General features: G+C 51.0%; 86 non-coding genes across 86 annotated transcripts in view; all 86 read right to left on the reverse strand.

The window, feature by feature from the left end:
• Nucleotides 1–3, reverse strand: part of LOC141384222 (5S ribosomal RNA) — a 119-nt gene extending 116 nt beyond the window's left edge. The window contains exon 1 of the ribosomal RNA XR_015485781.2: nt 1–3. This exon is cut by the window's left edge and continues 116 nt beyond it. This is a non-coding gene — a ribosomal RNA (5S ribosomal RNA).
• A 58-nt stretch (nt 4–61) lies between these two features.
• Nucleotides 62–180, reverse strand: LOC141384223 (5S ribosomal RNA). The gene has a single exon (XR_015485782.1). It is a non-coding gene; the product is annotated as a 5S ribosomal RNA (ribosomal RNA).
• A 58-nt stretch (nt 181–238) lies between these two features.
• On the reverse strand, nt 239–357 carry LOC141384224 (5S ribosomal RNA). Its single transcript, XR_015485783.2, has one exon. It is a non-coding gene; the product is annotated as a 5S ribosomal RNA (ribosomal RNA).
• A 58-nt stretch (nt 358–415) lies between these two features.
• LOC141384226 (5S ribosomal RNA) lies at nt 416–534 on the reverse strand. The gene has a single exon (XR_015485784.1). It is a non-coding gene; the product is annotated as a 5S ribosomal RNA (ribosomal RNA).
• Nucleotides 535–592: 58 nt separating this feature from the next.
• On the reverse strand, nt 593–711 carry LOC141384232 (5S ribosomal RNA). The gene has a single exon (XR_015485785.1). It is a non-coding gene; the product is annotated as a 5S ribosomal RNA (ribosomal RNA).
• A 58-nt stretch (nt 712–769) lies between these two features.
• Nucleotides 770–888, reverse strand: LOC141384238 (5S ribosomal RNA). The gene has a single exon (XR_015485787.1). It is a non-coding gene; the product is annotated as a 5S ribosomal RNA (ribosomal RNA).
• Nucleotides 889–946: 58 nt separating this feature from the next.
• Nucleotides 947–1,065, reverse strand: LOC141384246 (5S ribosomal RNA). Its single transcript, XR_015485788.2, has one exon. It is a non-coding gene; the product is annotated as a 5S ribosomal RNA (ribosomal RNA).
• A 58-nt stretch (nt 1,066–1,123) lies between these two features.
• On the reverse strand, nt 1,124–1,242 carry LOC141384257 (5S ribosomal RNA). Its single transcript, XR_015485789.2, has one exon. It is a non-coding gene; the product is annotated as a 5S ribosomal RNA (ribosomal RNA).
• A 58-nt stretch (nt 1,243–1,300) lies between these two features.
• LOC141384265 (5S ribosomal RNA) lies at nt 1,301–1,419 on the reverse strand. Its single transcript, XR_015485790.2, has one exon. It is a non-coding gene; the product is annotated as a 5S ribosomal RNA (ribosomal RNA).
• Nucleotides 1,420–1,477: 58 nt separating this feature from the next.
• Nucleotides 1,478–1,596, reverse strand: LOC141384270 (5S ribosomal RNA). The gene has a single exon (XR_015485791.2). It is a non-coding gene; the product is annotated as a 5S ribosomal RNA (ribosomal RNA).
• Nucleotides 1,597–1,654: 58 nt separating this feature from the next.
• Nucleotides 1,655–1,773, reverse strand: LOC141384274 (5S ribosomal RNA). The gene has a single exon (XR_015485792.1). It is a non-coding gene; the product is annotated as a 5S ribosomal RNA (ribosomal RNA).
• A 58-nt stretch (nt 1,774–1,831) lies between these two features.
• LOC137493514 (5S ribosomal RNA) lies at nt 1,832–1,950 on the reverse strand. Its single transcript, XR_015485793.1, has one exon. It is a non-coding gene; the product is annotated as a 5S ribosomal RNA (ribosomal RNA).
• Nucleotides 1,951–2,008: 58 nt separating this feature from the next.
• On the reverse strand, nt 2,009–2,127 carry LOC137491665 (5S ribosomal RNA). The gene has a single exon (XR_015485794.2). It is a non-coding gene; the product is annotated as a 5S ribosomal RNA (ribosomal RNA).
• Nucleotides 2,128–2,185: 58 nt separating this feature from the next.
• LOC137491666 (5S ribosomal RNA) lies at nt 2,186–2,304 on the reverse strand. Its single transcript, XR_015485795.2, has one exon. It is a non-coding gene; the product is annotated as a 5S ribosomal RNA (ribosomal RNA).
• A 58-nt stretch (nt 2,305–2,362) lies between these two features.
• On the reverse strand, nt 2,363–2,481 carry LOC137491667 (5S ribosomal RNA). The gene has a single exon (XR_015485796.1). It is a non-coding gene; the product is annotated as a 5S ribosomal RNA (ribosomal RNA).
• Nucleotides 2,482–2,539: 58 nt separating this feature from the next.
• On the reverse strand, nt 2,540–2,658 carry LOC148681786 (5S ribosomal RNA). Its single transcript, XR_015943741.1, has one exon. It is a non-coding gene; the product is annotated as a 5S ribosomal RNA (ribosomal RNA).
• Nucleotides 2,659–2,716: 58 nt separating this feature from the next.
• Nucleotides 2,717–2,835, reverse strand: LOC148681787 (5S ribosomal RNA). Its single transcript, XR_015944382.1, has one exon. It is a non-coding gene; the product is annotated as a 5S ribosomal RNA (ribosomal RNA).
• A 58-nt stretch (nt 2,836–2,893) lies between these two features.
• On the reverse strand, nt 2,894–3,012 carry LOC148681788 (5S ribosomal RNA). The gene has a single exon (XR_015943742.1). It is a non-coding gene; the product is annotated as a 5S ribosomal RNA (ribosomal RNA).
• Nucleotides 3,013–3,070: 58 nt separating this feature from the next.
• LOC137491668 (5S ribosomal RNA) lies at nt 3,071–3,189 on the reverse strand. Its single transcript, XR_015485801.2, has one exon. It is a non-coding gene; the product is annotated as a 5S ribosomal RNA (ribosomal RNA).
• A 58-nt stretch (nt 3,190–3,247) lies between these two features.
• LOC137491669 (5S ribosomal RNA) lies at nt 3,248–3,366 on the reverse strand. The gene has a single exon (XR_015485802.1). It is a non-coding gene; the product is annotated as a 5S ribosomal RNA (ribosomal RNA).
• Nucleotides 3,367–3,424: 58 nt separating this feature from the next.
• LOC148681789 (5S ribosomal RNA) lies at nt 3,425–3,543 on the reverse strand. The gene has a single exon (XR_015944506.1). It is a non-coding gene; the product is annotated as a 5S ribosomal RNA (ribosomal RNA).
• Nucleotides 3,544–3,601: 58 nt separating this feature from the next.
• On the reverse strand, nt 3,602–3,720 carry LOC137491670 (5S ribosomal RNA). The gene has a single exon (XR_015485804.2). It is a non-coding gene; the product is annotated as a 5S ribosomal RNA (ribosomal RNA).
• A 58-nt stretch (nt 3,721–3,778) lies between these two features.
• Nucleotides 3,779–3,897, reverse strand: LOC137491671 (5S ribosomal RNA). Its single transcript, XR_015485805.2, has one exon. It is a non-coding gene; the product is annotated as a 5S ribosomal RNA (ribosomal RNA).
• A 58-nt stretch (nt 3,898–3,955) lies between these two features.
• Nucleotides 3,956–4,074, reverse strand: LOC148681790 (5S ribosomal RNA). The gene has a single exon (XR_015943743.1). It is a non-coding gene; the product is annotated as a 5S ribosomal RNA (ribosomal RNA).
• A 58-nt stretch (nt 4,075–4,132) lies between these two features.
• On the reverse strand, nt 4,133–4,251 carry LOC137489952 (5S ribosomal RNA). Its single transcript, XR_015485807.1, has one exon. It is a non-coding gene; the product is annotated as a 5S ribosomal RNA (ribosomal RNA).
• A 58-nt stretch (nt 4,252–4,309) lies between these two features.
• Nucleotides 4,310–4,428, reverse strand: LOC137489944 (5S ribosomal RNA). The gene has a single exon (XR_015485809.1). It is a non-coding gene; the product is annotated as a 5S ribosomal RNA (ribosomal RNA).
• A 58-nt stretch (nt 4,429–4,486) lies between these two features.
• LOC137489943 (5S ribosomal RNA) lies at nt 4,487–4,605 on the reverse strand. Its single transcript, XR_015485810.1, has one exon. It is a non-coding gene; the product is annotated as a 5S ribosomal RNA (ribosomal RNA).
• A 58-nt stretch (nt 4,606–4,663) lies between these two features.
• LOC137489950 (5S ribosomal RNA) lies at nt 4,664–4,782 on the reverse strand. Its single transcript, XR_015485811.2, has one exon. It is a non-coding gene; the product is annotated as a 5S ribosomal RNA (ribosomal RNA).
• Nucleotides 4,783–4,840: 58 nt separating this feature from the next.
• LOC148681791 (5S ribosomal RNA) lies at nt 4,841–4,959 on the reverse strand. Its single transcript, XR_015943744.1, has one exon. It is a non-coding gene; the product is annotated as a 5S ribosomal RNA (ribosomal RNA).
• A 58-nt stretch (nt 4,960–5,017) lies between these two features.
• LOC137489942 (5S ribosomal RNA) lies at nt 5,018–5,136 on the reverse strand. Its single transcript, XR_015485813.1, has one exon. It is a non-coding gene; the product is annotated as a 5S ribosomal RNA (ribosomal RNA).
• A 58-nt stretch (nt 5,137–5,194) lies between these two features.
• Nucleotides 5,195–5,313, reverse strand: LOC137489941 (5S ribosomal RNA). Its single transcript, XR_015485814.1, has one exon. It is a non-coding gene; the product is annotated as a 5S ribosomal RNA (ribosomal RNA).
• A 58-nt stretch (nt 5,314–5,371) lies between these two features.
• On the reverse strand, nt 5,372–5,490 carry LOC137489940 (5S ribosomal RNA). Its single transcript, XR_015485815.2, has one exon. It is a non-coding gene; the product is annotated as a 5S ribosomal RNA (ribosomal RNA).
• A 58-nt stretch (nt 5,491–5,548) lies between these two features.
• Nucleotides 5,549–5,667, reverse strand: LOC137489939 (5S ribosomal RNA). Its single transcript, XR_015485816.1, has one exon. It is a non-coding gene; the product is annotated as a 5S ribosomal RNA (ribosomal RNA).
• Nucleotides 5,668–5,725: 58 nt separating this feature from the next.
• Nucleotides 5,726–5,844, reverse strand: LOC137489937 (5S ribosomal RNA). The gene has a single exon (XR_015485817.1). It is a non-coding gene; the product is annotated as a 5S ribosomal RNA (ribosomal RNA).
• Nucleotides 5,845–5,902: 58 nt separating this feature from the next.
• On the reverse strand, nt 5,903–6,021 carry LOC137489958 (5S ribosomal RNA). Its single transcript, XR_015485818.1, has one exon. It is a non-coding gene; the product is annotated as a 5S ribosomal RNA (ribosomal RNA).
• Nucleotides 6,022–6,079: 58 nt separating this feature from the next.
• Nucleotides 6,080–6,198, reverse strand: LOC137491685 (5S ribosomal RNA). Its single transcript, XR_015485820.2, has one exon. It is a non-coding gene; the product is annotated as a 5S ribosomal RNA (ribosomal RNA).
• A 58-nt stretch (nt 6,199–6,256) lies between these two features.
• On the reverse strand, nt 6,257–6,375 carry LOC137489948 (5S ribosomal RNA). Its single transcript, XR_015485821.2, has one exon. It is a non-coding gene; the product is annotated as a 5S ribosomal RNA (ribosomal RNA).
• Nucleotides 6,376–6,433: 58 nt separating this feature from the next.
• On the reverse strand, nt 6,434–6,552 carry LOC137489936 (5S ribosomal RNA). Its single transcript, XR_015485822.1, has one exon. It is a non-coding gene; the product is annotated as a 5S ribosomal RNA (ribosomal RNA).
• Nucleotides 6,553–6,610: 58 nt separating this feature from the next.
• Nucleotides 6,611–6,729, reverse strand: LOC148681792 (5S ribosomal RNA). The gene has a single exon (XR_015943745.1). It is a non-coding gene; the product is annotated as a 5S ribosomal RNA (ribosomal RNA).
• A 58-nt stretch (nt 6,730–6,787) lies between these two features.
• On the reverse strand, nt 6,788–6,906 carry LOC137489934 (5S ribosomal RNA). The gene has a single exon (XR_015485824.1). It is a non-coding gene; the product is annotated as a 5S ribosomal RNA (ribosomal RNA).
• A 58-nt stretch (nt 6,907–6,964) lies between these two features.
• Nucleotides 6,965–7,083, reverse strand: LOC148681793 (5S ribosomal RNA). Its single transcript, XR_015943746.1, has one exon. It is a non-coding gene; the product is annotated as a 5S ribosomal RNA (ribosomal RNA).
• A 58-nt stretch (nt 7,084–7,141) lies between these two features.
• On the reverse strand, nt 7,142–7,260 carry LOC148681794 (5S ribosomal RNA). The gene has a single exon (XR_015943747.1). It is a non-coding gene; the product is annotated as a 5S ribosomal RNA (ribosomal RNA).
• Nucleotides 7,261–7,318: 58 nt separating this feature from the next.
• Nucleotides 7,319–7,437, reverse strand: LOC137491954 (5S ribosomal RNA). The gene has a single exon (XR_015485827.2). It is a non-coding gene; the product is annotated as a 5S ribosomal RNA (ribosomal RNA).
• Nucleotides 7,438–7,495: 58 nt separating this feature from the next.
• Nucleotides 7,496–7,614, reverse strand: LOC148681795 (5S ribosomal RNA). The gene has a single exon (XR_015943748.1). It is a non-coding gene; the product is annotated as a 5S ribosomal RNA (ribosomal RNA).
• A 58-nt stretch (nt 7,615–7,672) lies between these two features.
• On the reverse strand, nt 7,673–7,791 carry LOC137489931 (5S ribosomal RNA). Its single transcript, XR_015485829.1, has one exon. It is a non-coding gene; the product is annotated as a 5S ribosomal RNA (ribosomal RNA).
• Nucleotides 7,792–7,849: 58 nt separating this feature from the next.
• Nucleotides 7,850–7,968, reverse strand: LOC148681796 (5S ribosomal RNA). The gene has a single exon (XR_015943749.1). It is a non-coding gene; the product is annotated as a 5S ribosomal RNA (ribosomal RNA).
• A 58-nt stretch (nt 7,969–8,026) lies between these two features.
• LOC137489929 (5S ribosomal RNA) lies at nt 8,027–8,145 on the reverse strand. Its single transcript, XR_015485832.1, has one exon. It is a non-coding gene; the product is annotated as a 5S ribosomal RNA (ribosomal RNA).
• A 58-nt stretch (nt 8,146–8,203) lies between these two features.
• On the reverse strand, nt 8,204–8,322 carry LOC137489951 (5S ribosomal RNA). Its single transcript, XR_015485833.2, has one exon. It is a non-coding gene; the product is annotated as a 5S ribosomal RNA (ribosomal RNA).
• Nucleotides 8,323–8,380: 58 nt separating this feature from the next.
• On the reverse strand, nt 8,381–8,499 carry LOC148681797 (5S ribosomal RNA). The gene has a single exon (XR_015943750.1). It is a non-coding gene; the product is annotated as a 5S ribosomal RNA (ribosomal RNA).
• A 58-nt stretch (nt 8,500–8,557) lies between these two features.
• Nucleotides 8,558–8,676, reverse strand: LOC137491699 (5S ribosomal RNA). The gene has a single exon (XR_015485835.1). It is a non-coding gene; the product is annotated as a 5S ribosomal RNA (ribosomal RNA).
• A 58-nt stretch (nt 8,677–8,734) lies between these two features.
• On the reverse strand, nt 8,735–8,853 carry LOC137489947 (5S ribosomal RNA). Its single transcript, XR_015485836.1, has one exon. It is a non-coding gene; the product is annotated as a 5S ribosomal RNA (ribosomal RNA).
• A 58-nt stretch (nt 8,854–8,911) lies between these two features.
• On the reverse strand, nt 8,912–9,030 carry LOC137489928 (5S ribosomal RNA). Its single transcript, XR_015485837.1, has one exon. It is a non-coding gene; the product is annotated as a 5S ribosomal RNA (ribosomal RNA).
• Nucleotides 9,031–9,088: 58 nt separating this feature from the next.
• Nucleotides 9,089–9,207, reverse strand: LOC137489926 (5S ribosomal RNA). The gene has a single exon (XR_015485838.1). It is a non-coding gene; the product is annotated as a 5S ribosomal RNA (ribosomal RNA).
• Nucleotides 9,208–9,265: 58 nt separating this feature from the next.
• LOC137489925 (5S ribosomal RNA) lies at nt 9,266–9,384 on the reverse strand. The gene has a single exon (XR_015485839.2). It is a non-coding gene; the product is annotated as a 5S ribosomal RNA (ribosomal RNA).
• Nucleotides 9,385–9,442: 58 nt separating this feature from the next.
• Nucleotides 9,443–9,561, reverse strand: LOC137489924 (5S ribosomal RNA). The gene has a single exon (XR_015485840.1). It is a non-coding gene; the product is annotated as a 5S ribosomal RNA (ribosomal RNA).
• A 58-nt stretch (nt 9,562–9,619) lies between these two features.
• On the reverse strand, nt 9,620–9,738 carry LOC137489955 (5S ribosomal RNA). The gene has a single exon (XR_015485842.1). It is a non-coding gene; the product is annotated as a 5S ribosomal RNA (ribosomal RNA).
• A 58-nt stretch (nt 9,739–9,796) lies between these two features.
• LOC148681798 (5S ribosomal RNA) lies at nt 9,797–9,915 on the reverse strand. The gene has a single exon (XR_015943751.1). It is a non-coding gene; the product is annotated as a 5S ribosomal RNA (ribosomal RNA).
• Nucleotides 9,916–9,973: 58 nt separating this feature from the next.
• Nucleotides 9,974–10,092, reverse strand: LOC148681799 (5S ribosomal RNA). The gene has a single exon (XR_015944315.1). It is a non-coding gene; the product is annotated as a 5S ribosomal RNA (ribosomal RNA).
• A 58-nt stretch (nt 10,093–10,150) lies between these two features.
• LOC137493765 (5S ribosomal RNA) lies at nt 10,151–10,269 on the reverse strand. Its single transcript, XR_015485845.2, has one exon. It is a non-coding gene; the product is annotated as a 5S ribosomal RNA (ribosomal RNA).
• A 58-nt stretch (nt 10,270–10,327) lies between these two features.
• Nucleotides 10,328–10,446, reverse strand: LOC137491969 (5S ribosomal RNA). Its single transcript, XR_015485846.2, has one exon. It is a non-coding gene; the product is annotated as a 5S ribosomal RNA (ribosomal RNA).
• Nucleotides 10,447–10,504: 58 nt separating this feature from the next.
• On the reverse strand, nt 10,505–10,623 carry LOC137491970 (5S ribosomal RNA). Its single transcript, XR_015485847.2, has one exon. It is a non-coding gene; the product is annotated as a 5S ribosomal RNA (ribosomal RNA).
• A 58-nt stretch (nt 10,624–10,681) lies between these two features.
• LOC148681800 (5S ribosomal RNA) lies at nt 10,682–10,800 on the reverse strand. Its single transcript, XR_015943752.1, has one exon. It is a non-coding gene; the product is annotated as a 5S ribosomal RNA (ribosomal RNA).
• A 58-nt stretch (nt 10,801–10,858) lies between these two features.
• On the reverse strand, nt 10,859–10,977 carry LOC137491973 (5S ribosomal RNA). The gene has a single exon (XR_015485849.2). It is a non-coding gene; the product is annotated as a 5S ribosomal RNA (ribosomal RNA).
• A 58-nt stretch (nt 10,978–11,035) lies between these two features.
• LOC137493654 (5S ribosomal RNA) lies at nt 11,036–11,154 on the reverse strand. Its single transcript, XR_015485850.1, has one exon. It is a non-coding gene; the product is annotated as a 5S ribosomal RNA (ribosomal RNA).
• A 58-nt stretch (nt 11,155–11,212) lies between these two features.
• On the reverse strand, nt 11,213–11,331 carry LOC137491974 (5S ribosomal RNA). Its single transcript, XR_015485851.1, has one exon. It is a non-coding gene; the product is annotated as a 5S ribosomal RNA (ribosomal RNA).
• Nucleotides 11,332–11,389: 58 nt separating this feature from the next.
• LOC137489917 (5S ribosomal RNA) lies at nt 11,390–11,508 on the reverse strand. Its single transcript, XR_015485853.2, has one exon. It is a non-coding gene; the product is annotated as a 5S ribosomal RNA (ribosomal RNA).
• A 58-nt stretch (nt 11,509–11,566) lies between these two features.
• Nucleotides 11,567–11,685, reverse strand: LOC137489959 (5S ribosomal RNA). The gene has a single exon (XR_015488060.2). It is a non-coding gene; the product is annotated as a 5S ribosomal RNA (ribosomal RNA).
• A 58-nt stretch (nt 11,686–11,743) lies between these two features.
• Nucleotides 11,744–11,862, reverse strand: LOC137489949 (5S ribosomal RNA). Its single transcript, XR_015485854.1, has one exon. It is a non-coding gene; the product is annotated as a 5S ribosomal RNA (ribosomal RNA).
• A 58-nt stretch (nt 11,863–11,920) lies between these two features.
• Nucleotides 11,921–12,039, reverse strand: LOC148681801 (5S ribosomal RNA). The gene has a single exon (XR_015944397.1). It is a non-coding gene; the product is annotated as a 5S ribosomal RNA (ribosomal RNA).
• Nucleotides 12,040–12,097: 58 nt separating this feature from the next.
• Nucleotides 12,098–12,216, reverse strand: LOC137489953 (5S ribosomal RNA). Its single transcript, XR_015485856.1, has one exon. It is a non-coding gene; the product is annotated as a 5S ribosomal RNA (ribosomal RNA).
• A 58-nt stretch (nt 12,217–12,274) lies between these two features.
• Nucleotides 12,275–12,393, reverse strand: LOC141382127 (5S ribosomal RNA). Its single transcript, XR_015485857.1, has one exon. It is a non-coding gene; the product is annotated as a 5S ribosomal RNA (ribosomal RNA).
• A 58-nt stretch (nt 12,394–12,451) lies between these two features.
• On the reverse strand, nt 12,452–12,570 carry LOC148681802 (5S ribosomal RNA). Its single transcript, XR_015943754.1, has one exon. It is a non-coding gene; the product is annotated as a 5S ribosomal RNA (ribosomal RNA).
• A 58-nt stretch (nt 12,571–12,628) lies between these two features.
• LOC148681803 (5S ribosomal RNA) lies at nt 12,629–12,747 on the reverse strand. The gene has a single exon (XR_015943199.1). It is a non-coding gene; the product is annotated as a 5S ribosomal RNA (ribosomal RNA).
• Nucleotides 12,748–12,805: 58 nt separating this feature from the next.
• Nucleotides 12,806–12,924, reverse strand: LOC148681804 (5S ribosomal RNA). Its single transcript, XR_015943755.1, has one exon. It is a non-coding gene; the product is annotated as a 5S ribosomal RNA (ribosomal RNA).
• A 58-nt stretch (nt 12,925–12,982) lies between these two features.
• LOC148681805 (5S ribosomal RNA) lies at nt 12,983–13,101 on the reverse strand. Its single transcript, XR_015943214.1, has one exon. It is a non-coding gene; the product is annotated as a 5S ribosomal RNA (ribosomal RNA).
• Nucleotides 13,102–13,159: 58 nt separating this feature from the next.
• On the reverse strand, nt 13,160–13,278 carry LOC148681806 (5S ribosomal RNA). The gene has a single exon (XR_015943756.1). It is a non-coding gene; the product is annotated as a 5S ribosomal RNA (ribosomal RNA).
• Nucleotides 13,279–13,336: 58 nt separating this feature from the next.
• LOC148681807 (5S ribosomal RNA) lies at nt 13,337–13,455 on the reverse strand. The gene has a single exon (XR_015943757.1). It is a non-coding gene; the product is annotated as a 5S ribosomal RNA (ribosomal RNA).
• Nucleotides 13,456–13,513: 58 nt separating this feature from the next.
• LOC148681808 (5S ribosomal RNA) lies at nt 13,514–13,632 on the reverse strand. The gene has a single exon (XR_015944472.1). It is a non-coding gene; the product is annotated as a 5S ribosomal RNA (ribosomal RNA).
• Nucleotides 13,633–13,690: 58 nt separating this feature from the next.
• LOC148681809 (5S ribosomal RNA) lies at nt 13,691–13,809 on the reverse strand. Its single transcript, XR_015943224.1, has one exon. It is a non-coding gene; the product is annotated as a 5S ribosomal RNA (ribosomal RNA).
• A 58-nt stretch (nt 13,810–13,867) lies between these two features.
• On the reverse strand, nt 13,868–13,986 carry LOC148681810 (5S ribosomal RNA). Its single transcript, XR_015943758.1, has one exon. It is a non-coding gene; the product is annotated as a 5S ribosomal RNA (ribosomal RNA).
• A 58-nt stretch (nt 13,987–14,044) lies between these two features.
• LOC148681811 (5S ribosomal RNA) lies at nt 14,045–14,163 on the reverse strand. The gene has a single exon (XR_015943759.1). It is a non-coding gene; the product is annotated as a 5S ribosomal RNA (ribosomal RNA).
• Nucleotides 14,164–14,221: 58 nt separating this feature from the next.
• LOC148681812 (5S ribosomal RNA) lies at nt 14,222–14,340 on the reverse strand. Its single transcript, XR_015943760.1, has one exon. It is a non-coding gene; the product is annotated as a 5S ribosomal RNA (ribosomal RNA).
• A 58-nt stretch (nt 14,341–14,398) lies between these two features.
• On the reverse strand, nt 14,399–14,517 carry LOC148681813 (5S ribosomal RNA). Its single transcript, XR_015944312.1, has one exon. It is a non-coding gene; the product is annotated as a 5S ribosomal RNA (ribosomal RNA).
• Nucleotides 14,518–14,575: 58 nt separating this feature from the next.
• Nucleotides 14,576–14,694, reverse strand: LOC148681814 (5S ribosomal RNA). The gene has a single exon (XR_015943761.1). It is a non-coding gene; the product is annotated as a 5S ribosomal RNA (ribosomal RNA).
• A 58-nt stretch (nt 14,695–14,752) lies between these two features.
• On the reverse strand, nt 14,753–14,871 carry LOC148681815 (5S ribosomal RNA). The gene has a single exon (XR_015943762.1). It is a non-coding gene; the product is annotated as a 5S ribosomal RNA (ribosomal RNA).
• Nucleotides 14,872–14,929: 58 nt separating this feature from the next.
• LOC148681816 (5S ribosomal RNA) overlaps nt 14,930–15,000 on the reverse strand; it is a 119-nt gene continuing 48 nt past the window's right edge. Inside the window, exon 1 of the ribosomal RNA XR_015943763.1 lies at nt 14,930–15,000. This exon is cut by the window's right edge and continues 48 nt beyond it. This is a non-coding gene — a ribosomal RNA (5S ribosomal RNA).

Genomic DNA, 15,000 nt, shown 5'->3' on the forward strand with positions numbered 1-15,000 from the left:
AGCGAAAGAGGCTGTCAAGCGTTGGCTATTTAAATCAGCTGCCAAATGAAGCACTTCGAAAAGCTTACAGCACCTGGTATTCCCAGGCGGTCTCCCATCCAAGTACTAACCAGGCCCGACCCTGCTTTACTTCCGAGTTCAGATGAGATCGGGCATTTCCAGGGTGGTATGGCCGTAAGCGAAAGAGGCTGTCAAGCGTTGGCTATTTAAATCAGCTGCCAAATGAAGCACTTCGAAAAGCTTACAGCACCTGGTATTCCCAGGCGGTCTCCCATCCAAGTACTAACCAGGCCCGACCCTGCTTTACTTCCGAGTTCAGATGAGATCGGGCATTTCCGGGGTGATATGGCCGTAAGCGAAAGAGGCTGTCAAGCGTTGGCTATTTAAATCAGCTGCCAAATGAAGCACTTCGAAAAGCTTACAGCACCTGGTATTCCCAGGCGGTCTCCCATCCAAGTACTAACCAGGCCCGACCCTGCTTTACTTCCGAGTTCAGATGAGATCGGGCATTTCCAGGGTGGTATGGCCGTAAGCGAAAGAGGCTGTCAAGCGTTGGCTATTTAAATCAGCTGCCAAATGAAGCACTTCAAAAAGCTTACAGCACCTGGTATTCCCAGGCGGTCTCCCATCCAAGTACTAACCAGGCCCGACCCTGCTTTACTTCCGAGTTCAGATGAGATCGGGCATTTCCAGGGTGGTATGGCCGTAAGCGAAAGAGGCTGTCAAGCGTTGGCTATTTAAATCAGCTGCCAAATGAAGCACTTCAAAAAGCTTACAGCACCTGGTATTCCCAGGCGGTCTCCCATCCAAGTACTAACCAGGCCCGACCCTGCTTTACTTCCGAGTTCAGATGAGATCGGGCATTTCCAGGGTGGTATGGCCGTAAGCAAAAGAGGCTGTCAAGCGTTGGCTATTTAAATCAGCTGCCAAATGAAGCACTTCGAAAAGCTTACAGCACCTGGTATTCCCAGGCGGTCTCCCATCCAAGTACTAAACAGGCCCGACCCTGCTTTACTTCCGAGTTCAGATGAGATCGGGCATTTCCAGGGTGGTATGGCCGTAAGCGAAAGAGGCTGTCAAGCGTTGGCTATTTAAATCAGCTGCCAAATGAAGCACTTCGAAAAGCTTACAGCACCTGGTATTCCCAGGCGGTCTCCCATCCAAGTACTAACCAGGCCCGACCCTGCTTTACTTCCGAGTTCAGATGAGATCGGGCATGTCCGGGGTGATATGGCCGTAAGCGAAAGAGGCTGTCAAGCGTTGGCTATTTAAATCAGCTGCCAAATGAAGCACTTCGAAAAGCTTACAGCACCTGGTATTCCCAGGCGGTCTCCCATCCAAGTACTAACCAGGCCCGACCCTGCTTTACTTCCGAGTTCAGATGAGATCGGGCATTTCCAGGGTGGTATGGCCGAAAGCGAAAGAGGCTGTCAAGCGTTGGCTATTTAAATCAGCTGCCAAATGAAGCACTTCAAAAAGCTTACAGCACCTGGTATTCCCAGACGGTCTCCCATCCAAGTACTAACCAGGCCCGACCCTGCTTTACTTCCGAGTTCAGATGAGATCGGGCATTTCCAGGGTGGTATGGCCGTAAGCGAAAGAGGCTGTCAAGCGTTGGCTATTTAAATCAGCTGCCAAATGAAGCACTTCAAAAAGCTTACAGCACCTGGTATTCCCAGGCGGTCTCCCATCCAAGTACTAACCAGGCCCGACCCTGCTTTACTTCCGAGTTCAGATGAGATCGGGCATTTCCAGGGTGGTATGGCCGTAAGCAAAAGAGGCTGTCAAGCGTTGGCTATTTAAATCAGCTGCCAAATGAAGCACTTCGAAAAGCTTACAGCACCTGGTATTCCCAGGCGGTCTCCCATCCAAGTACTAACCAGGCCCGACCCTGCTTTACTTCCGAGTTCAGATGAGATCGGGCATTTCCAGGGTGGTATGGCCGTAAGCGAAAGAGGCTGTCAAGCGTTGGCTATTTAAATCAGCTGCCAAATGAAGCACTTCAAAAAGCTTACAGCACCTGGTATTCCCAGGCGGTCTCCCATCCAAGTACTAACCAGGCCCGACCCTGCTTTACTTCCGAGTTCAGATGAGATCGGGCATTTCCGGGGTGATATGGCCGTAAGCGAAAGAGGCTGTCAAGCGTTGGCTATTTAAATCAGCTGCCAAATGAAGCACTTCGAAAAGCTTACAGCACCTGGTATTCCCAGGCGGTCTCCCATCCAAGTACTAACCAGGCCCGACCCTGCTTTACTTCCGAGTTCAGATGAGATCGGGCATTTCCGGGGTGATATGGCCGTAAGCGAAAGAGGCTGTCAAGCGTTGGCTATTTAAATCAGCTGCCAAATGAAGCACTTCGAAAAGCTTACAGCACCTGGTATTCCCAGGCGGTCTCCCATCCAAGTACTAACCAGGCCCGACCCTGCTTTACTTCCGAGTTCAGATGAGATCGGGCATTTCCAGGGTGGTATGGCCGTAAGCGAAAGAGGCTGTCAAGCGTTGGCTATTTAAATCAGCTGCCAAATGAAGCACTTCAAAAAGCTTACAGCACCTGGTATTCCCAGGCGGTCTCCCATCCAAGTACTAACCAGGCCCGACCCTGCTTTACTTCCGAGTTCAGATGAGATCGGGCATTTCCAGGGTGGTATGGCCGTAAGCGAAAGAGGCTGTCAAGCGTTGGCTATTTAAATCAGCTGCCAAATGAAGCACTTCAAAAAGCTTACAGCACCTGGTATTCCCAGGCGGTCTCCCATCCAAGTACTAACCAGGCCCGACCCTGCTTTACTTCCGAGTTCAGATGAGATCGGGCATTTCCAGGGTGGTATGGCCGCAAGCAAAAGAGGCTGTCAAGCGTTGGCTATTTAAATCAGCTGCCAAATGAAGCACTTCGAAAAGCTTACAGCACCTGGTATTCCCAGGCGGTCTCCCATCCAAGTACTAACCAGGCCCGACCCTGCTTTACTTCCGAGTTCAGATGAGATCGGGCATTTCCAGGGTGGTATGGCCGTAAGCGAAAGAGGCTGTCAAGCGTTGGCTATTTAAATCAGCTGCCAAATGAAGCACTTCGAAAAGCTTACAGCACCTGGTATTCCCAGGCGGTCTCCCATCCAAGTACTAACCAGGCCCGACCCTGCTTTACTTCCGAGTTCAGATGAGATCAGGCATTTCCGGGGTGATATGGCCGTAAGCGAAAGAGGCTGTCAAGCGTTGGCTATTTAAATCAGCTGCCAAATGAAGCACTTCGAAAAGCTTACAGCACCTGGTATTCCCAGGCGGTCTCCCATCCAAGTACTAACCAGGCCCGACCCTGCTTTACTTCCGAGTTCAGATGAGATCGGGCATTTCCAGGGTGGTATGGCCGTAAGCGAAAGAGGCTGTCAAGCGTTGGCTATTTAAATCAGCTGCCAAATGAAGCACTTCAAAAAGCTTACAGCACCTGGTATTCCCAGGCGGTCTCCCATCCAAGTACTAACCAGGCCTGACCCTGCTTTACTTCCGAGTTCAGATGAGATCGGGCATTTCCAGGGTGGTATGGCCGTAAGCGAAAGAGGCTGTCAAGCGTTGGCTATTTAAATCAGCTGCCAAATGAAGCACTTCAAAAAGCTTACAGCACCTGGTATTCCCAGGCGGTCTCCCATCCAAGTACTAACCAGGCCCGACCCTGCTTTACTTCCGAGTTCAGATGAGATCGGGCATTTCCGGGGTGATATGGCCGTAAGCGAAAGAGGCTGTCAAGCGTTGGCTATTTAAATCAGCTGCCAAATGAAGCACTTCGAAAAGCTTACAGCACCTGGTATTCCCAGGCGGTCTCCCATCCAAGTACTAACCAGGCCCGACCCTGCTTTACTTCCGAGTTCAGATGAGATCGGGCATTTCCGGGGTGATATGGCCGTAAGCGAAAGAGGCTGTCAAGCGTTGGCTATTTAAATCAGCTGCCAAATGAAGCACTTCGAAAAGCTTACAGCACCTGGTATTCCCAGGCGGTCTCCCATCCAAGTACTAACCAGGCCCGACCCTGCTTTACTTCCGAGTTCAGATGAGATCGGGCATTTCCAGGGTGGTATGGCCGTAAGCGAAAGAGGCTGTCAAGCGTTGGCTATTTAAATCAGCTGCCAAATGAAGCACTTCAAAAAGCTTACAGCACCTGGTATTCCCAGGCGGTCTCCCATCCAAGTACTAACCAGGCCCGACCCTGCTTTACTTCCGAGTTCAGATGAGATCGGGCATTTCCAGGGTGGTATGGCCGTAAGCGAAAGAGGCTGTCAAGCGTTGGCTATTTAAATCAGCTGCCAAATGAAGCACTTCAAAAAGCTTACAGCACCTGGTATTCCCAGGCGGTCTCCCATCCAAGTACTAACCAGGCCCGACCCTGCTTTACTTCCGAGTTCAGATGAGATCGGGCATTTCCAGGGTGGTATGGCCGTAAGCAAAAGAGGCTGTCAAGCGTTGGCTATTTAAATCAGCTGCCAAATGAAGCACTTCGAAAAGCTTACAGCACCTGGTATTCCCAGGCGGTCTCCCATCCAAGTACTAACCAGGCCCGACCCTGCTTTACTTCCGAGTTCAGATGAGATCGGGCATTTCCAGGGTGGTATGGCCGTAAGCGAAAGAGGCTGTCAAGCGTTGGCTATTTAAATCAGCTGCCAAATGAAGCACTTCGAAAAGCTTACAGCACCTGGTATTCCCAGGCGGTCTCCCATCCAAGTACTAACCAGGCCCGACCCTGCTTTACTTCCGAGTTCAGATGAGATCGGGCATTTCCGGGGTGATATGGCCGTAAGCGAAAGAGGCTGTCAAGCGTTGGCTATTTAAATCAGCTGCCAAATGAAGCACTTCGAAAAGCTTACAGCACCTGGTATTCCCAGGCGGTCTCCCATCCAAGTACTAACCAGGCCCGACCCTGCTTTACTTCCGAGTTCAGATGAGATCGGGCATTTCCAGGGTGGTATGGCCGTAAGCGAAAGAGGCTGTCAAGCGTTGGCTATTTAAATCAGCTGCCAAATGAAGCACTTCAAAAAGCTTACAGCACCTGGTATTCCCAGGCGGTCTCCCATCCAAGTACTAACCAGGCCCGACCCTGCTTTACTTCCGAGTTCAGATGAGATCGGGCATTTCCAGGGTGGTATGGCCGTAAGCGAAAGAGGCTGTCAAGCGTTGGCTATTTAAATCAGCTGCCAAATGAAGCACTTCAAAAAGCTTACAGCACCTGGTATTCCCAGGCGGTCTCCCATCCAAGTACTAACCAGGCCCGACCCTGCTTTACTTCCGAGTTCAGATGAGATCGGGCATTTCCAGGGTGGTATGGCCGTAAGCAAAAGAGGCTGTCAAGCGTTGGCTATTTAAATCAGCTGCCAAATGAAGCACTTCGAAAAGCTTACAGCACCTGGTATTCCCAGGCGGTCTCCCATCCAAGTACTAACCAGGCCCGACCCTGCTTTACTTCCGAGTTCAGATGAGATCGGGCATTTCCGGGGTGATATGGCCGTAAGCGAAAGAGGCTGTCAAGCGTTGGCTATTTAAATCAGCTGCCAAATGAAGCACTTCGAAAAGCTTACAGCACCTGGTATTCCCAGGCGGTCTCCCATCCAAGTACTAACCAGGCCCGACCCTGCTTTACTTCCGAGTTCAGATGAGATCGGGCATTTCCAGGGTGGTATGGCCGTAAGCGAAAGAGGCTGTCAAGCGTTGGCTATTTAAATCAGCTGCCAAATGAAGCACTTCAAAAAGCTTACAGCACCTGGTATTCCCAGGCGGTCTCCCATCCAAGTACTAACCAGGCCCGACCCTGCTTTACTTCCGAGTTCAGATGAGATCGGGCATTTCCAGGGTGGTATGGCCGTAAGCGAAAGAGGCTGTCAAGCGTTGGCAATTTAAATCAGCTGCCAAATGAAGCACTTCAAAAAGCTTACAGCACCTGGTATTCCCAGGCGGTCTCCCATCCAAGTACTAACCAGGCCCGACCCTGCTTTACTTCCGAGTTCAGATGAGATCGGGCATTTCCAGGGTGGTATGGCCGTAAGCAAAAGAGGCTGTCAAGCGTTGGCTATTTAAATCAGCTGCCAAATGAAGCACTTCGAAAAGCTTACAGCACCTGGTATTCCCAGGCGGTCTCCCATCCAAGTACTAACCAGGCTCGACCCTGCTTTACTTCCGAGATCAGATGAGATCGGGCATTTCCAGGGTGGTATGGCCGTAAGCGAAAGAGGCTGTCAAGCGTTGGCTATTTAAATCAGCTGCCAAATGAAGCACTTTGAAAAGCTTACAGCACCTGGTATTCCCAGGCGGTCTCCCATCCAAGTACTAACCAGGCCCGACCCTGCTTTACTTCCGAGTTCAGATGAGATCGGGCATTTCCGGGGTGATATGGCCGTAAGCGAAAGAGGCTGTCAAGCGTTGGCTATTTAAATCAGCTGCCAAATGAAGCACTTCGAAAAGCTTACAGCACCTGGTATTCCCAGGCGGTCTCCCATCCAAGTACTAACCAGGCCCGACCCTGCTTTACTTCCGAGTTCAGATGAGATCGGGCATTTCCAGGGTGGTATGGCCGTAAGCGAAAGAGGCTGTCAAGCGTTGGCTATTTAAATCAGCTGCCAAATGAAGCACTTCAAAAAGCTTACAGCACCTGGTATTCCCAGGCGGTCTCCCATCCAAGTACTAACCAGGCCCGACCCTGCTTTACTTCCGAGTTCAGATGAGATCGGGCATTTCCAGGGTGGTATGGCCGTAAGCGAAAGAGGCTGTCAAGCGTTGGCTATTTAAATCAGCTGCCAAATGAAGCACTTCAAAAAGCTTACAGCACCTGGTATTCCCAGGCGGTCTCCCATCCAAGTACTAACCAGGCCCGACCCTGCTTTACTTCCGAGTTCAGATGAGATCGGGCATTTCCAGGGTGGTATGGCCGTAAGCAAAAGAGGCTGTCAAGCGTTGGCTATTTAAATCAGCTGCCAAATGAAGCACTTCAAAAAGCTTACAGCACCTGGTATTCCCAGGCGGTCTCCCATCCAAGTACTAACCAGGCCCGACCCTGCTTTACTTCCGAGTTCAGATGAGATCGGGCATTTCCAGGGTGGTATGGCCGTAAGCAAAAGAGGCTGTCAAGCGTTGGCTATTTAAATCAGCTGCCAAATGAAGCACTTCGAAAAGCTTACAGCACCTGGTATTCCCAGGCGGTCTCCCATCCAAGTACTAACCAGGCCCGACCCTGCTTTACTTCCGAGTTCAGATGAGATCGGGCATTTCCAGGGTGGTATGGCCGTAAGCGAAAGAGGCTGTCAAGCGTTGGCTATTTAAATCAGCTGCCAAATGAAGCACTTCGAAAAGCTTACAGCACCTGGTATTCCCAGGCGGTCTCCCATCCAAGTACTAACCAGGCCCGACCCTGCTTTACTTCCGAGTTCAGATGAGATCGGGCATTTCCGGGGTGATATGGCCGTAAGCGAAAGAGGCTGTCAAGCGTTGGCTATTTAAATCAGCTGCCAAATGAAGCACTTCGAAAAGCTTACAGCACCTGGTATTCCCAGGCGGTCTCCCATCCAAGTACTAACCAGGCCCGACCCTGCTTTACTTCCGAGTTCAGATGAGATCGGGCATTTCCAGGGTGGTATGGCCGTAAGCGAAAGAGGCTGTCAAGCGTTGGCTATTTAAATCAGCTGCCAAATGAAGCACTTCAAAAAGCTTACAGCACCTGGTATTCCCAGGCGGTCTCCCATCCAAGTACTAACCAGGCCCGACCCTGCTTTACTTCCGAGTTCAGATGAGATCGGGCATTTCCAGGGTGGTATGGCCGTAAGCGAAAGAGGCTGTCAAGCGTTGGCTATTTAAATCAGCTGCCAAATGAAGCACTTCAAAAAGCTTACAGCACCTGGTATTCCCAGGCGGTCTCCCATCCAAGTACTAACCAGGCCCGACCCTGCTTTACTTCCGAGTTCAGATGAGATCGGGCATTTCCAGGGTGGTATGGCCGTAAGCAAAAGAGGCTGTCAAGCGTTGGCTATTTAAATCAGCTGCCAAATGAAGCACTTCGAAAAGCTTACAGCACCTGGTATTCCCAGGCGGTCTCCCATCCAAGTACTAACCAGGCCCGACCCTGCTTTACTTCCGAGTTCAGATGAGATCGGGCATTTCCAGGGTGGTATGGCCGTAAGCGAAAGAGGCTGTCAAGCGTTGGCTATTTAAATCAGCTGCCAAATGAAGCACTTCGAAAAGCTTACAGCACCTGGTATTCCCAGGCGGTCTCCCATCCAAGTACTAACCAGGCCCGACCCTGCTTTACTTCCGAGTTCAGATGAGATCGGGCATTTCCGGGGTGATATGGCCGTAAGCGAAAGAGGCTGTCAAGCGTTGGCTATTTAAATCAGCTGCCAAATGAAGCACTTCGAAAAGCTTACAGCACCTGGTATTCCCAGGCGGTCTCCCATCCAAGTACTAACCAGGCCCGACCCTGCTTTACTTCCGAGTTCAGATGAGATCGGGCATTTCCAGGGTGGTATGGCCGTAAGCGAAAGAGGCTGTCAAGCGTTCGCTATTTAAATCAGCTGCCAAATGAAGCACTTCAAAAAGCTTACAGCACCTGGTATTCCCAGGCGGTCTCCCATCCAAGTACTAACCAGGCCCGACCCTGCTTTACTTCCGAGTTCAGATGAGATCGGGCATTTCCAGGGTGGTATGGCCGTAAGCGAAAGAGGCTGTCAAGCGTTGGCTATTTAAATCAGCTGCCAAATGAAGCACTTCAAAAAGCTTACAGCACCTGGTATTCCCAGGCGGTCTCCCATCCAAGTACTAACCAGGCCCGACCCTGCTTTACTTCCGAGTTCAGATGAGATCGGGCATTTCCAGGGTGGTATGGCCGTAAGCAAAAGAGGCTGTCAAGCGTTGGCTATTTAAATCAGCTGCCAAATGAAGCACTTCAAAAAGCTTACAGCACCTGGTATTCCCAGGCGGTCTCCCATCCAAGTACTAACCAGGCCCGACCCTGCTTTACTTCCGAGTTCAGATGAGATCGGGCATTTCCAGGGTGGTATGGCCGTAAGCAAAAGAGGCTGTCAAGCGTTGGCTATTTAAATCAGCTGCCAAATGAAGCACTTCGAAAAGCTTACAGCACCTGGTATTCCCAGGCGGTCTCCCATCCAAGTACTAACCAGGCCCGACCCTGCTTTACTTCCGAGTTCAGATGAGATCGGGCATTTCCAGGGTGGTATGGCCGTAAGCGAAAGAGGCTGTCAAGCGTTGGCTATTTAAATCAGCTGCCAAATGAAGCACTTCGAAAAGCTTACAGCACCTGGTATTCCCAGGCGGTCTCCCATCCAAGTACTAACCAGGCCCGACCCTGCTTTACTTCCGAGTTCAGATGAGATCGGGCATTTCCGGGGTGATATGGCCGTAAGCGAAAGAGGCTGTCAAGCGTTGGCTATTTAAATCAGCTGCCAAATGAAGCACTTCGAAAAGCTTACAGCACCTGGTATTCCCAGGCGGTCTCCCATCCAAGTACTAACCAGGCCCGACCCTGCTTTACTTCCGAGTTCAGATGAGATCGGGCATTTCCAGGGTGGTATGGCCGTAAGCGAAAGAGGCTGTCAAGCGTTGGCTATTTAAATCAGCTGCCAAATGAAGCACTTCAAAAAGCTTACAGCACCTGGTATTCCCAGGCGGTCTCCCATCCAAGTACTAACCAGGCCCGACCCTGCTTTACTTCCGAGTTCAGATGAGATCGGGCATTTCCAGGGTGGTATGGCCGTAAGCAAAAGAGGCTGTCAAGCGTTGGCTATTTAAATCAGCTGCCAAATGAAGCACTTCAAAAAGCTTACAGCACCTGGTATTCCCAGGCGGTCTCCCATCCAAGTACTAACCAGGCCCGACCCTGCTTTACTTCCGAGTTCAGATGAGATCGGGCATTTCCAGGGTGGTATGGCCGTAAGCAAAAGAGGCTGTCAAGCGTTGGCTATTTAAATCAGCTGCCAAATGAAGCACTTCGAAAAGCTTACAGCACCTGGTATTCCCAGGCGGTCTCCCATCCAAGTACTAACCAGGCCCCACCCTGCTTTACTTCCGAGTTCAGATGAGATCGGGCATTTCCAGGGTGGTATGGCCGTAAGCGAAAGAGGCTGTCAAGCGTTGGCTATTTAAATCAGCTGCCAAATGAAGCACTTCGAAAAGCTTACAGCACCTGGTATTCCCAGGCGGTCTCCCATCCAAGTACTAACCAGGCCCGACCCTGCTTTACTTCCGAGTTCAGATGAGATCGGGCATTTCCGGGGTGATATGGCCGTAAGCGAAAGAGGCTGTCAAGCGTTGGCTATTTAAATCAGCTGCCAAATGAAGCACTTCGAAAAGCTTACAGCACCTGGTATTCCCAGGCGTGCTCCCATCCAAGTACTAACCAGGCCCGACCCTGCTTTACTTCCGAGTTCAGATGAGATCGGGCATTTCCAGGGTGGTATGGCCGTAAGCGAAAGTGGCTGTCAAGCGTTGGCTATTTAAATCAGCTGCCAAATGAAGCACTTCAAAAAGCTTACAGCACCTGGTATTCCCAGGCGGTCTCCCACCCAAGTACTAACCAGGCCCGACCCTGCTTTACTTCCGAGTTCAGATGAGATCGGGCATTTCCAGGGTGGTATGGCCGTAAGCGAAAGAGGCTGTCAAGCGTTGGCTATTTAAATCAGCTGCCAAATGAAGCACTTCAAAAAGCTTACAGCACCTGGTATTCCCAGGCGGTCTCCCATCCAAGTACTAACCAGGCCCGACCCTGCTTTACTTCCGAGTTCAGATGAGATCGGGCATTTCCAGGGTGGTATGGCCGTAAGCGAAAGAGGCTGTCAAGCGTTGGCTATTTAAATCAGCTGCCAAATGAAGCACTTCGAAAAGCTTACAGCACCTGGTATTCCCAGGCGGTCTCCCATCCAAGTACTAACCAGGCCCGACCCTGCTTTACTTCCCAGTTCAGATGAGATCGGGCATTTCCAGGGTGGTATGGCCGTAAGCGAAAGAGGCTGTCAAGCGTTGGCTATTTAAATCAGCTGCCAAATGAAGCACTTCAAAAAGCTTACAGCACCTGGTATTCCCAGGCGGTCTCCCATCCAAGTACTAACCAGGCCCGACCCTGCTTTACTTCCGAGTTCAGATGAGATCGGGCATTTCCAGGGTGGTATGGCCGTAAGCGAAAGAGGCTGTCAAGCGTTGGCTATTTAAATCAGCTGCCAAATGAAGCACTTCAAAAAGCTTACAGCACCTGGTATTCCCAGGCGGTCTCCCATCCAAGTACTAACCAGGCCCGACCCTGCTTTACTTCCGAGTTCAGATGAGATCGGGCATTTCCAGGGTGGTATGGCCGTAAGCAAAAGAGGCTGTCAAGCGTTGGCTATTTAAATCAGCTGCCAAATGAAGCACTTCGAAAAGCTTACAGCACCTGGTATTCCCAGGCGGTCTCCCATCCAAGTACTAACCAGGCCCGACCCTGCTTTACGTCCGAGTTCAGATGAGATCGGGCATTTCCAGGGTGGTATGGCCGTAAGCGAAAGAGGCTGTCAAGCGTTGGCTATTTAAATCAGCTGCCAAATGAAGCACTTCGAAAAGCTTACAGCACCTGGTATTCCCAGGCGGTCTCCCATCCAAGTACTAACCAGGCCCGACCCTGCTTTACTTCCGAGTTCAGATGAGATCGGGCATTTCCGGGGTGATATGGCCGTAAGCGAAAGAGGCTGTCAAGCGTTGGCTATTTAAATCAGCTGCCAAATGAAGCACTTTGAAAAGCTTACAGCACCTGGTATTCCCAGGCGGTCTCCCATCCAAGTACTAACCAGGCCCGACCCTGCTTTACTTCCGAGTTCAGATGAGATCGGGCATTTCCAGGGTGGTATGGCCGTAAGCGAAAGAGGCTGTCAAGCGTTGGCTATTTAAATCAGCTGCCAAATGAAGCACTTCAAAAAGCTTACAGCACCTGGTATTCCCAGGCGGTCTCCCATCCAAGTACTAACCAGGCCCGACCCTGCTTTACTTCCGAGTTCAGATGAGATCGGGCATTTCCAGGGTGGCATGGCCGTAAGCGAAAGAGGCTGTCAAGCGTTGGCTATTTAAATCAGCTGCCAAATGAAGCACTTCAAAAAGCTTACAGCACCTGGTATTCCCAGGCGGTCTCCCATCCAAGTACTAACCAGGCCCGACCCTGCTTTACTTCCGAGTTCAGATGAGATCGGGCATTTCCAGGGTGGTATGGCCGTAAGCGAAAGAGGCTGTCAAGCGTTGGCTATTTAAATCAGCTGCCAAATGAAGCACTTCAAAAAGCTTACAGCACCTGGTATTCCCAGGCGGTCTCCCATCCAAGTACTAACCAGGCCCGACCCTGCTTTACTTCCGAGTTCAGATGAGATCGGGCATTTCCAGGGTGGTATGGCCGTAAGCAAAAGAGGCTGTCAAGCGTTGGCTATTTAAATCAGCTGCCAAATGAAGCACTTCGAAAAGCTTACAGCACCTGGTATTCCCAGGCGGTCTCCCATCCAAGTACTAACCAGGCCCGACCCTGCTTTACTTCCGAGTTCAGATGAGATCGGGCATTTCCAGGGTGGTATGGCCGTAAGCGAAAGAGGCTGTCAAGCGTTGGCTATTTAAATCAGCTGCCAAATGAAGCACTTCGAAAAGCTTACAGCACCTGGTATTCCCAGGCGGTCTCCCATCCAAGTACTAACCAGGCCCGACCCTGCTTTACTTCCGAGTTCAGATGAGATCGGGCATTTCCGGGGTGATATGGCCGTAAGCGAAAGAGGCTGTCAAGCGTTGGCTATTTAAATCAGCTGCCAAATGAAGCACTTTGAAAAGCTTACAGCACCTGGTATTCCCAGGCGGTCTCCCATCCAAGTACTAACCAGGCCCGACCCTGCTTTACTTCCGAGTTCAGATGAGATCGGGCATTTCCAGGGTGGTATGGCCGTAAGCGAAAGAGGCTGTCAAGCGTTGGCTATTTAAATCAGCTGCCAAATGAAGCACTTCAAAAAGCTTACAGCACCTGGTATTCCCAGGCGGTCTCCCATCCAAGTACTAACCAGGCCCGACCCTGCTTTACTTCCGAGTTCAGATGAGATCGGGCATTTCCAGGGTGGTATGGCCTTAAGCAAAAGAGGCTGTCAAGCGTTGGCTATTTAAATCAGCTGCCAAATGAAGCACTTCGAAAAGCTTACAGCACCTGGTATTCCCAGGCGGTCTCCCATCCAAGTACTAACCAGGCCCGACCCTGCTTTACTTCCGAGTTCAGATGAGATCGGGCATTTCCAGGGTGGTATGGCCGTAAGCGAAAGAGGCTGTCAAGCGTTGGCTATTTAAATCAGCTGCCAAATGAAGCACTTCGAAAAGCTTACAGCACCTGGTATTCCCAGGCGGTCTCCCATCCAAGTACTAACCAGGCCCGACCCTGCTTTACTTCCGAGTTCAGATGAGATCGGGCATTTCCAGGGTGGTATGGCCGTAAGCAAAAGAGGCTGTCAAGCGTTGGCTATTTAAATCAGCTGCCAAATGAAGCACTTCGAAAAGCTTACAGCACCTGGTATTCCCAGGCGGTCTCCCATCCAAGTACTAACCAGGCCCGACCCTGCTTTACTTCCGAATTCAGATGAGATCGGGCATTTCCAGGGTGGTATGGCCGTAAGCGAAAGAGGCTGTCAAGCGTTGGCTATTTAAATCAGCTGCCAAATGAAGCACTTCGAAAAGCTTACAGCACCTGGTATTCCCAGGCGGTCTCCCATCCAAGTACTAACCAGGCCCGACCCTGTTTTACTTCCGAGTTCAGATGAGATCGGGCATTTCCGGGGTGATATGGCCGTAAGCGAAAGAGGCTGTCAAGCGTTGGCTATTTAAATCAGCTGCCAAATGAAGCACTTCGAAAAGCTTACAGCACCTGGTATTCCCAGGCGGTCTCCCATCCAAGTACTAACCAGGCCCGACCCTGCTTTACTTCCGAGTTCAGATGAGATCGGGCATTTCCAGGGTGGTATGGCCGTAAGCGAAAGAGGCTGTCAAGCGTTGGCTATTTAAATCAGCTGCCAAATGAAGCACTTCAAAAAGCTTACAGCACCTGGTATTCCCAGGCGGTCTCCCATCCAAGTACTAACCAGGCCCGACCCTGCTTTACTTCCGAGTTCAGATGAGATCGGGCATTTCCAGGGTGGTATGGCCGTAAGCAAAAGAGGCTGTCAAGCGTTGGCTATTTAAATCAGCTGCCAAATGAAGCACTTCGAAAAGCTTACAGCACCTGGTATTCCCAGGCGGTCTCCCATCCAAGTACTAACCAGGCCCGACCCTGCTTTACTTCCGAGTTCAGATGAGATCGGGCATTTCCAGGGTGGTATGGCCGTAAGCGAAAGAGGCTGTCAAGCGTTGGCTATTTAAATCAGCTGCCAAATGAAGCACTTCGAAAAGCTTACAGCACCTGGTATTCCCAGGCGGTCTCCCATCTAAGTACTAACCAGGCCCGACCCTGCTTTACTTCCGAGTTCAGATGAGATCGGGCATTTCCAGGGTGGTATGGCCGTAAGCAAAAGAGGCTGTCAAGCGTTGGCTATTTAAATCAGCTGCCAAATGAAGCACTTCGAAAAGCTTACAGCACCTGGTATTCCCAGGCGGTCTCCCATCCAAGTACTAACCAGGCCCGACCCTGCTTTACTTCCGAGTTCAGATGAGATCGGGCATTTCCAGGGTGGTATGGCCGTAAGCGAAAGAGGCTGTCAAGCGTTGGCTATTTAAATCAGCTGCCAAATGAAGCACTTCGAAAAGCTTACAGCACCTGGTATTCCCAGGCGGTCTCCCATCCAAGTACTAACCAGGCCCGACCCTGCTTTACTTCCGAGTTCAGATGAGATCGGGCATTTCCAGGGTGGTATGGCCGTAAGCGAAAGAGGCTGTCAAGCGTTGGCTATTTAAATCAGCTGCCAAATGAAGCACTTCGAAAAGCTTACAGCACCTGGTATTCCCAGGCGGTCTCCCATCCAAGTACTAACCAGGCCCGACCCTGCTTTACTT

The sequence above is a fragment of the Danio rerio genome, chromosome 4 (assembly GCF_052040795.2).
Source record: "Danio rerio strain M-AB ecotype USA chromosome 4, GRCz13ab, whole genome shotgun sequence".
NCBI classification, from domain to species: Eukaryota; Metazoa; Chordata; class Actinopteri; order Cypriniformes; family Danionidae; genus Danio; species Danio rerio.